This window comes from Sorex fumeus, unplaced genomic scaffold (assembly GCF_029834395.1).
Source record: "Sorex fumeus unplaced genomic scaffold, SorFum_2.1 ptg000128l, whole genome shotgun sequence".
Classification (NCBI taxonomy): domain Eukaryota; kingdom Metazoa; phylum Chordata; class Mammalia; order Eulipotyphla; family Soricidae; genus Sorex; species Sorex fumeus.
This window is the reverse complement of record NW_026606185.1, coordinates 16,918,491-16,934,225: the sequence shown is the minus strand read 5'-3', so window position 1 is coordinate 16,934,225 and position 15,735 is coordinate 16,918,491. Positions and strand designations below refer to the sequence as shown.

Sequence of the window (15,735 nt, the reverse complement as noted above, 5' to 3'; positions counted from 1 at the left end):
CTTCTTTGTAGAATGGTGAGATCCTGGTAGTGAATCCGCAATACAGCTCACGGAGGATCCTGATGTATTGGGCTTGAATGCCCTGATTGGCTAGGGCTTCAATGACCACTTCTGTCTCAACAGAATCAAAGGCCTTCTTTAAATCAATGAACGTTAAACAGAGCGGCATCTTGAACTCCCGAGAAACCTCAATGAGCTTGGTTATCGTGTGGATATGGTCGATGGTGCTGAATCCTTTGCGGAACCCGGCTTGCTCGCATGGTTGTCTTTCATCTAGTGTTGTGACAATCCTATTTAGGATGACTCGAGTGAACAGCTTGTAGATGATAGACAATAGGCAGAAAGGGTGATAGTTGCCAATGTCATGGATGTCTCCCTTCTTGAACAGTAGTACGGTCCTGCTGGTTTTCCACTGGGACGGAACCTTGCATTCAGACAGGTAGCGAGTGAAGAGCCGAGCCAGTGTATTGATGAGTACTGACGGCAGGTTCTTCAGGTGTTCAGGTCTGACCTTGTCTGGGCCGGGTGCTATTCGTTTCTTTACTGATGAAATGGCCTGTCGGATTTCGGAAGGGAGAACGTTGGGAACGACATATCCATCCTGTGGAATTTGGTATGTCGGCAAGTGGACATGGCTATCCAAGAGATTTGAGTAGAAGTCATGGATAATCTTCTCCATTGCCGTTCTGGAGGATGTGATGGATCCATCAGGATGTCGGAGGGCAGTCATCTTGGTCTTGTAGTTGGCGAAACACAGGCGGGCGTAACGAATACTTTTCTCAGCTTCTGCCACATCTACCAGTACTTCTGCTCTTGTCTCTTTGAGGTCTTCCTTGATCGCATCTCTGCACTGCTTTGCGAGCTTGGACATTAGCTTGCGGTTGCCTGCCACACTGGCGAATTAGCTCAAGAGTTTTCGAAGACAGGCGTTTTTTGGTGGCTATCTCTCTCTTGGCGTTCCTCGCACATTCATGGAGGTGCTGAACCAGTCGATCGTATTCCTTGTCAATGTTGTCAACAATGGCATCTTCCCATGTTGCCGCAATAGTGCCAGAGAGTTCCCAGTTGGTGGTCGTTCTGGGAGTTCTCTTTTTGAACTTTGCAGCCCTTTCTCCCCGCTCTGTGAAGTAGAATTTTGCACAAAGGAGACAGTGGTCCTATCCCGTTCGAAATTTTGGGACAAGAGCGACATCGGTCAGGCAAAACCGTCGATTGAATATGATGTGGTCTATTTCGTTGTGGAATTATCCACCAGGAGACTCCCATGACCAACGTTTAGATTCTGCCTTCTAGAACTGTGAGTTACCATGGATGGTCTTGGTCGACATGATGAACTCAGACCGTCTCTCACCCTGTTCGTTCCATTCTAGGCCATGGGTCCCGATGTGAAGTTCTTCAGCTGATCTTCTCGGCCCTTTCTTGGCATTAAAATCACCCACAATGATCTTGTAGAAGGTGTGGTCTTCTTTATAGAACTTCTCCAGCTCCATGTAGAACTTCTCGATTTCTCTTTCATCATAATGAGATGTTGGTGCATAGAAAACGAAGATAGAAACTGCAGGCAGTGAGCCACATCTATTCAAATGTAAACGTCTGATTTGGGTTGTTAGGCATTCGAATGAATCAATGCTCTTGGCCAAGTTTGTGTTGACAAGGACACTGACGCCTCTGACACCTCTTTTATCGCATGTTCCGAGGAACATTTCTTCTCCAGTGTCGAAAACGGCATGGTGCGATTCGTGCCTTCTTGTCTCGGTCAAACCAATATTGTCGTACTTGATCATTCGCGCTTGTACCATCAGGTCCTCGATGGATGTATCTGATGCTAGCGTACATGCATTGAAAGTACAGACGATCATTTTTGTCTTCCTTTGTTGTGGCAGCCTAGTTCGACCTTGAGATTTTGTCGGCCTCTCCTTTCTCATCCTTCTCAGTGCTGCCATGTCGGTGAAGCCTTCAGGGTCAGGTGAATGAGACCAGTTGTAGTTACTGGTTTTGGCATATCGAATACACAACGGATATCTTGCTAGGCTCTTCCGTGCGGGTGGAATACTCTCGGTAGCTTGCCAGTCTTTCTGAAAGGGATAGAGGCTTTTGGGGCGACCTCTAATCACCCTTGTAGGTGTTACCATATTTGAACCCTATCAAATATGGTACGACAATTCTGGAAGATGGGTATTTAGTGTCTTATGATGGGTCCAGAAAGCGTCCTGGAGTGTGCCAACGGCTGGGTAGTGGAGGTAGTGTCCAGGACCAGCACAGGTGGCATGTCACCTCCAATTGTGCCTGACCTGCCGCCGGAGGTGTACTTGTTGGCCAACAGAGCCCAGGACTAGTGGGAACTGGTACTGACTGCATGAGCAAGTCCCCTTTTTCAGTGATTTTGGGCAATGAAGGTAATGAATGAAGAGAGGCCCTTCTGGGACTCAAGGAGTTGCCATATCTTCCTACAGCCACCTAGACAACAGTTTCCCCTTCGTCCTGTCCCCACCCTGTTCCCTTGAGCTGTTTGCCTCTGTGTTTCTCCAAGCACAAGTCTTCTAACCCTAGATTTATTTCTGGCCTCTTCGGTTTTCTGGACTTTTATTTACCTTCCTTTGCAAAAGTCTTTCGCTACATTGCCTAAAATCTTAGACCAAAAAGATATTGTTAGTTTACCAGACCGATTGTGCTCATCCTTAGGACAGAATCTGGACTAGCAAACTTGTAAAGATATTTTTTTTAATTTAAAAAAAGATTACTTTTTAATTAAAAATTTCTTTAAAAAAGAATAATACATATGATAGAATAATATAAGGTAAAGGTAAAGGCCCTCCCGTTGATCGTCGATTTGCTCGAGCGGGCCCAGTAACGTCTCCATTGGAGACTTTGTTGTTACTGTGTTTGGCATATCGAATACTCTCGGTAGCTTGCCGGGCTCTCCGAGAGGGGCGGAGGAATCGAACTCGGGTCGGCCATGTTGGCTGCTTGTAAGACGAACGCCCTACCCGCTTATTTCTCGATCATCTTTCCAATAGCCTATTCAAGATGGACTGAATTAAATGTATTTAATTGAACATTGTTTCCTATAATTGTTACATAGAAAATAATAAAAGAAAAAAGTCAAAAGCTTCAGAAATTTCTCTTGAGTGATATGTGAAATATCTAACAGTGGTAAATTGTTAAATATGATATATTATGATCTTTATGACATCTTTATTCTTTATAAGCTTTACTCATTTTTCAGTAAATTTGATTGTAAATACATTATTTTCCCTGTGTACATATATGTATTACATATATATGTAATTTGCAAAATTTATATGGTTATGAACAAATTATATTATTAAAACTAAGTTTAGATCTAGTATATTTTCAAATAATTTATCTGTCTCTTGAATCTTGTTCAGCTACATGCTTTTGGAAACACATTTAATTTTTGTAGTGTATTTTATGATTTAAATAATCTAAAGTTCAACCCATTTAGATATTTTTTACTTTTTATTGGAAACGGGGCAAGACTGGGTCAGAAAAGGTGAAACTTAGGAGTTATTCCCAGCTAGCACTTGGGGGCACTCCTGGAATTACTCTGGGGACCAGGTGGTCCCAAGGGATTGAATATAGGTCCCTGCACACTAGCATTTTCAGCTGTCTTTCTCTCCACATTTTGTTCTCGTTTTTTAAAAAAATGCATAAAACAAGAAGTTTTCCAAATATTTTTTTAGAAAATATTCTTTAGTCAACTCCATAAACTTATCCCACCATTCAGTCAAATATTTTTCTAAGTAAGACACCAAACCCCAATTTGTCTGAGGCTGGTACCTAATTTTCTTATATACTAGCTAAATCAACCTGAATAAATTATTTCACCTTTTGTGCTTTGCTTTCTTGTCATGTGTAAGAGTTAAAGAATTAATATAATAAAGTACCTATATGAATGCCCACACATTAGGGATTTTTAAAATGTTCGCTATTGTTGCTTTTCAAATTGATAATCAGTAGATTTAGCTATTTGAAATTTCTTAATAATAGGCTTTGTAAGAATAGTTAACAGTGTTGACAATTATTTCAGCATTTTACTCTTGTAATATGAATGAAACATTTATCTGTAATTCAATAGACTTGGTAAAATTTCAACATTTAAATCACAGTAGGAGGTGTTTCACTCCAAGTTATATTTAGAATGATAATGTATATTTGAAAATTAATGTTTAGATAATAAAAAGACAATGAATGAAATATGTTTGTATTACTGGCTAAATAGGTATGGGTGATGGTAGCCTGTTTAATCACATGATTATTGAAATGTGGAAGGTGGGGTGCTAAGTAATTACCTTGAAATAGACATTCAGATAATTTATGAATTATCTACCTTAATTCACCAAATGATCTTTTGGAAATGAATATGGTTTTATTTCCATTGGCTAGAGTAGGAGACTGAAATAAGTAAGTTAAATGACTCAGTAACACTTAGTTTCAGGATGGAGCTGGCAAGGAAATCACCCCTGCTCTTCTGTAGCACTGTATCACTATAGCACTGTCCTCCTGTTGTTCATTGATTTGCTCGAGTGGGCACCAGTAACATCTCCATTGTGAGACTTGTTGTTACTGTTTTTGGCAAGTGGAATAAACGTCACAGGGAGTTTTCCAGGCTCTGCCGTGCAGGCGGGATATTCTCAGTTGTGAGGGACTGAGGAATGGAACTCCGGTCGGCCGCGTGCAAGGCAAAGGCTTTACCTGCTTTGCTATCGCTCCAGCTATCTACTCTTTTATGACTGGTTAAACAAATTAACATCAGACAAATAGAAGAAAAACCAAACTTTAGGGCTGGAGCGATAGCACAGCGGGTAGGGCGTCTGCCTTGCACGCAGCCAACGTGGCCGACCCGAGTTCGATTCCTCCGCCCCTCTCGGAGAGCCCGGCAAGCTACCGAGAGTATTCGATATGCCAGACACAGTAACAACAAAGTCTCCAATGGAGACGTTACTGGGCCTGCTCGAGCAAACTTTAGATATCCAACAAAAAATATTTGGATACTCCTATTCCAGTGAGGGAGTAGGTCTGGGAGTTTGAGAGGAAAAGAAAGGAAAAGAAGGGGACTCCCAGAGCAAGTAAACCAGGTGATGTGTAAGATAATGTCATTGACAAAGACTGGATGCTCTAACTTCTTGTCTGCCTGTCATGTGTAGCTTTCTCTGATATAAATGGTACCTATTGTGATAATCCAGGTTGTGGGTAAGCCTCCCAATTGTGATTCTTTCAGGTTCGTAATTAACTTTCTCATATGGCTCCCAGGGATTGATAGCCTGCCATAATCTACCTGCCAGACAGACTTGTTTGGGGAAGACCGCTTGTGAGCATCTTCGGAGGGCAGTTCTTCATCAGAAAGTGGTTCAGTCAGCACTGCTCTGTGGCTGTGGGGCCAGAGTTCGGGGGAAGCGGAAGAGCCCCTCAGTTCTGCGACACTGGGATGAACCTGAGCTTGCTCTAGTCCACAATGGACACTTTAGGACTTCATACTTGAGTTGACTGGAGTTTAGAGTGATTTTTGTAAGGACACTAGAGAGGCGTTTCACAAACATTCGGTTTTAAAATATCACCATATTTATTAAAATTTCCTTATGTTTAAAATTATATCTGCCATTTGCCTTCATTGAAATTACCTGATTTATTTGTGAAGATGAATATTTTTCCCAAGCATCTTTTCATTAATTGTATTTCTGTTCATGCAAATTAAATTTTCATATCATCTGCTAATTATTTATTGGTATATTGATGCTTTTTCTGATTAATTAATTCAACAGATTCTTTAAATCCTGAATAGCTTGCTCATTTATAAATTTTATATTGTATAATCATTTTAATGTGAGACCATTTTAATTTCCTCTCATACCTAATCTTGTTTAATTTTGATAATTCCATCTTTCTTTTTCCTGATAAAGCAGTACAAACCCCTCACAGCTCTGACTTCACATCTCAGCCTGGAAACAAAACATTAAAGCAACAATTTTTGGCTTCCTCATCAAGAAGATGAGAAACTCTCAGAGAATGTGTTTGAGAACTAGTTTTTATAACAAAGGAAAATTTAGTTAACTCTTTTCCAGCAGCAGTGGTAGGCTTTTGTTAGATGAAAAATGTGCACAGAGATATACTTTCAACATACTTTTATTTTGGTTTACATTTTGTACAAAAAAAGCTGTAAATTTTCCTCTCAAAGCAGACATAATTTAGTTGGGTAAATTGTAACCAAATACACATGAGGAAAAAAAATCTGTAAATTAACAGTAATTAAAGGGGAAAATTAGCAGAAGCTTCTGTTGTGATGGCTTGTGTCATTCTGAGATTTAGTACAAAAACGAACTAGTTTTTAAAGATGTTATTCAATTAAAAATTCTGACAATTAGGCAGTCTCTAAGGACATTCTAAATGGTCTGACTGTCAGTTCTCCATTATACTTATGCCATATTTCCTCTGATACAGTCATTGCTATCACAGAATATTTAAGAGGTTGTATTTGTTTTACTCTGTTTGTTCTTTACTTATAATTAAAAGTACATACCTAGTATTTTCCAGTTAAGCCATAGGCACTTTGTCTAGATGACAAAGTGAATACAGTTCTCATTAAAGTCTCACTTTCTTCTGGAAGGAAAGCCCACTATTTCTCTCCATAGACCCTGTAGGATTTTTTCTGTTTTCAATGACTTTCTTAAATTCTTTGTCAAGATTTGATATTGTCTCTGAAAACTATGAGACAGTCCTAAATTTTCCAAATTGTATAGGTACTAAAATAGTATTTATGTAATTCTTAATGAAATTAATGACAATTTGTTCACTTTGCATATTTTTTCTTTCTTTAATTTTATTTATTTTAGTTAAAAAATATTGAAAATGTGTATATTTAGTTTCTGTGAAGACTTCAGGGGAGAAGTTTGTCTATGTTTGAATATTAGCCAGTCTTAGAATGTCCTGTATAAAAGGACTCGATTGTGTCTCTGCCATTAACAAATGTAACTCATTAAGAGAAACAAATATATATTTATCAGCTTAGTATTTTTATATAAAATAAATAAGAAGCATATTTAACTGTGCTATGAATCACTAAACTGACAATTTCATATAATTCAAAGATATAAACAAAGCACAGCGGTAGGGCGTTTGCCTTGCGCGCAGCCAGCCTGGCTGATCCGGGTTCGATTCCTCTGCCCCTCTCAGAGAGCCTGGCAAGCTACCGAGAGTATCGCTCTCGCATGGCAAAGCCTGGTAAGCTCCCCGTGACATGTTCAATATGCCAAACACAGTAACAACAAGTCTCAAAATGGAGACGTTACTGGGCCCACTTGAGCAAAATCGATGAACAACGGGAGGACAGTGTTTATGTTTATAAATATAGGATATAAATTGTGTGTTGTGGGGGGCAGGAGCACAACCCACAGTACTCAGGGCATACTCATGGCTCTGCAATCAGAAATAAGTCCTCATAGGTGTGGGGGACTACATAGGATGCTGGGGATTGAACCTGGTAGGCCACGAAGACAAGCGCCTTATCTGATGTAATATTGCTCCAGCCCAGAGAATTCTTTTTATTCAAGTTTTATTCTCTAGTGGTTGCAAAGAAGTATTTCATATTTGGATACTAGGATGGATATTTTGAAAGGGTCCCAGCTGCCACTCCAGAGGGATGTGTGCCATATGGTCCACAGGACCTGAATGTGACTGCAGAAACAATGGTTTTATCTGACTGAAATAGGTGCTAATAAGAATTTTAAAATGACTGTGTCACTTGCCCACAGAGGCTTTGTTCACTTTAAGCTTTGCTCCTTGACTTCATTTATTTCTCCACAGGCTTTTGTCTTCCTATTTCACAAGATTTCTCATCAGAAAGGCCATGTATTTAGGGACCTTTGTTATTACTGGGCACAGGAGCAGAAGGAGGGATGGGGCATTGTATTTTGATATTTGAGAGATGAGATCAAATTTAAAATTACAATTTAAAATATGAAGCTTTCCTTACAAGGAAGTAGAGCAGAATTATCTTGGTTGTTGGAGGACTTAGAGAATAGGCCTAAAATATTCCTAGGATGTGAAATTCATTGTGATTCTGCTCAGCATTTATTTACATATTTAATTTTCAAATTGCAATAATATAGAATTGAATACAAAATATACATATACATATTATAAGAAATAGCATGACACATGCTTTCTTGAAAGTTTGTGGTTTTATATGTATAAATAGATGTTGAGGTTGTCTACATACAGCATGACACAGTATACTGGCTTGCAATATACAATACGTTTTGTACTATGATGCACAATCAAATGTTTGAAATATTTTGTTCGAAGATCATTGCTTTTGTAACTTGAAGGTACAACAGAGGGAATGTACAGATTCCCTTTGGGTCTATTAACTCTTGTCAGTGGGGACCCTCTGGTGATTTAATTGTTAGCTCTGTTTCTTGAGTGGTTTATTTGCTTGTTTTGGTTTGGGACCCACAGACATCGTTGTTCAGGTTTAGTCTTGGCTTTGTGCTAGGGTTCGTCATTCATGGTGGTGGTACTCAGGTTACCACATGAGGTGCTAGGAATCACACTGGGTTTAGCTGCTTAATACCTCAACAGCTGTAATGTCCCTCTGACCCTATTTGGGATGATTTAATGAGATGGAACAAATAGAACTTCTGGCCCAGCCCTGGGCACTTTTACTCCCCAGGAGCTGTCAGTCTTTGTGATGACTCACTGAGCTCTGTGTCTGAAGTCTGTTCTCTGTATTTAGAGTCTCCATGCTGCCTCCCAACCCATCTTATATGTCTTCTGAATTCGTCCAGTTGCTTCCATTTTTCTACCACTTTCTTTAAAATCCAAAGCCTGAGTCTTTTTTTCATTATATTTGGGTTGACAAAAACACAAAGGATTTTTATAATCATTTCTTTCAATTTGTTGTTCTCAGTCTCCCGCTTGAACTGTTTAGGAGATATGAATTCTGGGGCATTCCAGTATTGCACTCTTCTAACATTAGGGTGTACCACTGAGTGTGGTGTGTGATTCAGAGCTAGTCCACATTATTTATTTTAGGTGTGTGACTAGTGAAAAAATTAAAAGTCTTGAGATATACTTATGTGAATTTGAAAAAATGTGAATTTGTCTTTGTATAATAACAGATTTGGGCTCATATTTTATATTTATTTAAAAATTCTAGAAATTTACATACATTTGATTTGGGATGCTTTGGAACTTATGTTTTTACTGTTATTCATTTTAGATTGAAAAACATTGCTTTAGATCACTGATTTGTTACAACTGATGTCTCTCAAGCATAAATGGCTACATAAATTAGTATAGGCATATATGCATGTAAAAGTGAAATTCATAAATTTTGGATAGATGTCAGCATTGGAAAGCCTGACTCTATAGGATACAATGGAAACTAATCGGCCAATGAGGGAAAAATAGGAATGACCTCCGGGCTCTTACTAGAATTAAGTAGTTTAAAAAGTGAGTGTTGTAATGGCTTTAAAGTTCATAAACTGCTGCATCTCTGACAAGCTAAGTATTTAACAACTCACACAACTCTGCCCTTGGATGATGTTGCTGTATGCAAAAGAGTTCTCAAATGGACGTAGGGAGAAGGTTGCTGCACTTTCCTTAGCCTTTTAGAATCTAGAACCTTACCACACCAATGCAACTTTTATTGATGGGGTTGAAAGGAATAACTAATTAAATGCAGTTATTGCTGCTGTCACAAATAATGATAGAAGATAGTCTAATCAAAAGCATTAGCCAGCGGATATGATTAAACTAAATTTAATTCACCAAAAATTCAAAAATGTGAACATTGCCTGCTCTTATAAGAGACTTTTACTTTTGGGGGAAATCAAATAATTAATCTTAAAGAATTTTCAGGCTGCATGCAAACTGCCACTTTGAAGCAGACTTCTTTTTTGGGTTCTTTTAATTTACCTGAAAACTCAAATTGTTTTCTTTAGTACTAGTGATTGTTACCAATGCTTTGTTTTCTAACAGAAATGCATTTTTTGTTTGCTAATAAAATGCTCATATTTTATTAATTTGAATTATGTTTTTTCTTTCTCTCTTGCTTTCTCCTTCCTTCCTTCCTTCCTTCCTTCCTTCCTTCCTTCCTTCTTTCTTTCTTTCTTTCTTTCTTCCTTTCTTTCTTTCTTTCTTTCTTTCTTTCTGTTCTTTGCCCAGTTGGAGAATTCTTTTATAGGGGAATAATTGGCGGTAAGAAAGTAACTACAAAAGAAGACCCAATTACTCTTTGAAAATGTATTTCCTCACAGTCAAAACATTGAAGTAGGAGGTGAAAGTTAAACATTCAACCATATGGGGACTTTGTAAAAATAGAGGCTCAGTAATCTAAAATTGGATATAAATGCTATGAATTTTTATAAACACTGGTTGGTGAGTTAACTTTACTTTCATAGAATATAGCTGATAAACTGAAACAATAGTTCTCTTTGCTTTCATCTGCCCTCCCTTTATGCACTCTTGTGAGTTTATTTCAGGGTTCTCTTGCTAGACTGCACCCAGTAGCAATGTTCAAATTTTTTTCAATAGGCTTGCCTTGAGCTCACAGTACAGTGTGGTTAGGGAATGCTCACATGGTTGGAAATGTCAGCTTTGAAATGTTGAGTTAACTTCTCATGGCACACAGCAGTTAGATTCTTTTCCCAAAGCTTCTTTAATGGTGGGGGTAAGACTAATGGGGATTAAGGTTTTGGGGTTTTTTTTGTTTAGATTCTGGAAAAATGCCTTGTAGTACTCAGACCTCAGACTTACTCCTCACTTTGTACTTCTGGTGGTGTTCATTGGGACCAGATGTGCTACTAGAAATCGAACCCAGATTAGCACCATGCAGTGAATAGAAATTTACCCATTATACTATCTCTCTGACCCTGGACTAAATGTTTTATAAATTTAAAATCTAATTTTTATTCTCATAAAGAATGTATATTCAAAATCACTTTAGGCGAAGAACAGGAGGATTATGAGGTGGACAGGTGGTATCATAATAGCACCAATGCAGAAGGATTACATATAGTTTAGAGAACCCTTGCATTTAGGCAGTGTGGGGAAACAGTAATCATGAGGATAATCACCAACCTTTACTCTTGTGCTGTGCGAAAGCATTGCCCTAATTGCCTTTGTGCATGCATTATTAATTACGGGAGCGACATAGAAATACCAATTGAGAGACTCTTGAGGAAGAAAACAAGAGTAAGATAAAAAGGGGATTGTTGCTCAGGGGAGGTTGCAGGGAAACAAATTTTTCTTCTAAAATAAGTGTGTGTGTGTGTGTGTGTGTGTGTTTGTGCATGCACACGTGCGCACACGATAGCCACAATGGGTTTAAGACCACTGGTCTCTGAACTATTTGGAAGAGTACCTTTTGCCTGAGTCTGGGGGAAACCACACAGAACTGCTTTATGATGGGGAAAAACAAATAGGTATAATGTACCCTATGTGTCAAACTTTCCACTAATGCCACACCCATTCTTAGAAAATGCATTTCACAGAATCACACCCATTTGCTGTGTAGACATGGTAGATATATACACATATACCTTTATTCAATATAAACCATTCAGGTAGTTCTATGGGAAAACTGAGGTTGAGCCCGATCATTGAAGATGTGTAGCTTTGTGCCAGAGAACCAACAAAAATAGTAACAACCCTGATAAAAATGGTGACCCCATTAACTCCTGTATGATGCATAGAAGCAAGTGAAACCATCCTTCAGTCTGTGCTCTAGCTCTATGGTCTCCCCACCTGAGGTTCTTGAAGTTGTTCCCTTCTATTAGAGACCACTTTTTGTCAACTTAAAATATGATCCAGGGTTTATTTTTTTCACCAGTAAATATTTCATTTTTAAATGCAGGAAGGAGATGATACTTCACAATATTTCTTCTTCTGTTATCCAAACTTCCCAGCAGCTAAACAGTGGAAAGATGAATAACTAGTAAAAATACTACATTTCCTCTTGCCACTTGTTCCTCTAAAAGAAGACACTTGTGTGGGATTTTTAGGTGTAAAAAGGCAATCAAGTCTTTCTTCCAATATTTGATAGAAAAGTAGGCTCACATTACTCCCAAACACTAATGTCTTACAAAAAAATTAAAAAATAAAAATATGAAGCATGATGCCACCAGCAGGTCAATCTGTACCTGTGAGGCGAGTGCATCAGCAGCCTGATGGTGGCTTCAGGCTTCTAGATACCCCTAAATTTCTGCTGTGTTTTTGGCCACACCCCAACAACTTGGGACCAAGTTTACCAAGAAAGTAAATGGACAAAAATTAAATATGTGGGGGACACACCCACAAACCAATTCTGGCTCGGCTATATAATTGGAGGCAAGGCCTCTCTGGTTCCTGATCAAGCTGCTTGAACGCCATGATCCCAGAGACTCAGAAACAAATCTCAAACCAAGTGGTTTTTGGTAGAAATTCATCTGGTCCCCCAGTAGGTTACTGGTGCCGGGGCACCAAAGGGTGGAAAGGGTGCTTTCCCTCCACCTGCTTCCTCTTGGTGGCTCGGTGGCCAGCATCCTCCAGAGGCCATTGGACAGTCAGGTTTGGGCCTGCAGTGAGAAGACTCATGGAACCTCATGGGATGGGGGTGGAGCCGGCCTTTTCCTCCCTGCCCCAACAAGACCCCAAGTTGCCGCCCCCGAATGGCCTCTCTGGCTCCAGATCAAGCTGCTTAATGGCCATGATCCCAGAGACTCAGGAACAAATCTTGGAACCCAGCAGGTTTTGTCAGAAATCCCTCCAGATTTAATTGTTAAAATTTCGGAATTCCAAAATTGTGTGGCTACTATTGCAGCCGCATGACATCAAATGTTATTCATAACCAGCAATAGAAAACAAATTGTCTATGGTTGCCTTTTCGGCAGATCTGAGTGTTGGGGTAAAATCCCAAATAATGACGGTGGGTCTGGTGTCAAAATATTGAATGTAATCAAAGTAGAGAGAGAGTAATTTGGAAATCATCTGCCCCACATGTAGAGGGAGGATGTGGGATGAGGGGGTACACTGGGGTTTTTGGTGGTGGAAAATGGGCACTGGTGAAGGGATGAGTATTTCATCATTGTATGACAGAGACTTAAGCCTGAAAGCTTTGTAACTTCAATAAATAAATTTATAAAAAAAAAAAAGGTGGGGAACGTAAGGTGGAATTCATGCCCAATTCAATCACCCTAACGGCTGAATAAATAACAATACTCCTCCATTTAAAAATAAATACATAAATAAATAAATAAAGGATAAAACTATCCCTGGGACCAGAAAGACTACTCTACCATTTTCTGATCCTCTTTGAGTTCATGTCTATTAAAGAAACATGCTGGTAACAAATTGTTTATATTATATCACATGCAGCATACTGTATTCTGCTTCAAGAGTGATTAAAGGAGAAAGGTCTCTAAAGTTTGCATCACTTACACGTATGTAACTTAGGTTGCATCTGAATTGCACCTTGACCACAAGATAAATTTCTGGTATTATCAGCTCAAAATAGCTCAATGGGCATTTTGTTCTGAAATACATGGGAAAGTGGTATTTTAAGGAACCCTGTCAACTTCTTAAATAGTAATGGTAGAAAAAGCACCATAAAATTTTTCGGCTTTATCCCAGCTTTCAAAGGAGAAACTTCATAGGATTCAGAAAGCATTCTTGTTTAATCTTTGTACTATACAGTATTTATGTCCTATGGTTACCTAAATTTAATTGATAGCAGTACTACCAAAAACAACCCCTTTCTTGGCAGTGTTGCAGCACTAATAAAAATTTTGTGATTCAGAGCTGACCCCAAGGCCATGTCATGCCTCAGCCTTGTGGTAGGGGTGTACATCAAAACTCTTATATTTAACAGAACTCCAGCTGATAGAACATGGAGTAAATATACTGGTCTTTTACTAAAAGCAGAGAAGTTTTAAAAAAAAGGCCTCATGTAGTTGTTTTAGCCTCCGTAAACTGCTTTAGTTGGGTTTCATTAACCTTGAATATTTTAAAGATAATTTGTGTTAATTATTTCAGTGGGTTTTTTTCTTTCTACTGATTCTCTTTCTTTGTCCCATCTCTTCTCCAATCATAGCTGCAGGCCGTTCTTACTAGTAGAATACGTGCCCCATGGATAAGCCTTTCCTTGTAGCTTGGCTTTAATAATTTAAGTACATATCATTCATTGCTTGAAATATCTCCTACTTTTCAAATAGTAGGCATCAGTTTCCTTCTTTCATTGTAGCAAAGAGGTTTATTTTCTTCAGATATGCTCAAATGGTACATGAGCATCTGTGTTGTTATTGGAGTGGGTTGGGGTAAATGATGCACTGGAAACAGAGAAACCAAGTTCTGCTGTTGCCAGTAACTCATCTGAGTGCATGAGAAAACTGCTTCCTATTGCTCTGTGAGTTAATTTCTACTTTTTTAGTGGTGCTAACTTACCTCATTTTATGTAAGATTACTCCAAAGATAACAAAGAGCCGAAAACTGAGATTCATTTCTTAATACAATTAATAGCAGATAGATGGATTTATAGCTCCAATTTAGTCTTAGAATAATTGTAGAAAGCTGATAGTCTTACTTTGCTACTTAGAAAATCAGAGTAAACTAATTTGTAAATTAGATAACTTCCACATTTTTCCAATATTGTGTGTATATGAATACAAAGGGTGTGTAATAAAATACAAATTTATACATACTGCCCTGAAAATTGTGATTCAAAATGAAGGAACGTTTCAAGAGAATACTCACGGGGGAGTTGATAATAAATTTACTTACCATTAGAACTCATGAGTATAGATTCACCTGAGTAATATTTTGTTTTAAAATTGTTTTTATTTTGGGGGGGGGATTGGGAGTGTAGGGTTTGGGTCACAACCAGCCAAGCTCAGAGATTTTTCCTGGCTCTGTGCTCAAGGATGTCCCCAGTCAGTAGTCAGGCAAATATATGTGTTGTCAGGAATTAAACCATGACCAGCTGCATACAATGCAAGTGACTTTATCCTTTTAATATATCTCTGCTTTTAAATTTATCAATTTGCCATAGAATTATAATATTGGATGTACTATTTACGTATATGTAACTTATTTGTATCTGTGTGTGTATGTATGTTTTGTTCACCTACCATCAAAGTTCTGTTTTGTCACATTATCCATCTGACCCTTTCCATCCATATCCCATTCCTCCATTCTCTTTCTTTTCTGTTAATCACTATATTTTTCAGAATGAGGTGTGTGCGTATGTGTTTGTGTGTCTGTGTGTGTGGTTGTGTGTGTGTTTGCCATTTTATTTGCTTTGGCTATTGATATTACTCATGATCGAAAATATCTGTTCATTGTCTTTCACTTCCTTGCTTATTTCTCTTATCATAAAATCATTTTTTAAATGTTTTTCTTGCCTACTTGTCTGGATAGGTTTTCTAAAATTATGTGGAACAAACATGGTGAGAGTGGGTGTCTTTTTTCCTGCCCTTTAACTATTTCCATTTCTGTCTTCCACCTTGTTATGAAAATTCCACCACTTTTGAAGAAAAATGAATTGTTGTTGCAGTGGGGTACTTTGGTGGTGCTGAATTGCCAGAGAATGTATTGTGTTGTGTTATATTGCATTCTATTATATTTCAATTTTATCCTAGCCTAGCCTAGCCTAGCCTAGCCATTTTATTCTGTTCTATTGTCCACTTGTCACATCCTTGGGCCAACAAAGTCCCTTAAATTTCCACAAACCACACCCATTTT

At 38.5% G+C, this 15,735-nt stretch overlaps 1 protein-coding gene across 7 annotated transcripts in view; it reads left to right on the top strand.

Moving 5' to 3' along the window:
• PTPRM (protein tyrosine phosphatase receptor type M) overlaps nucleotides 1-15,735 on the top strand; it is an 890,665-nt gene that overhangs the window by 338,838 nt on the left and 536,092 nt on the right. The window lies entirely within an intron of this gene.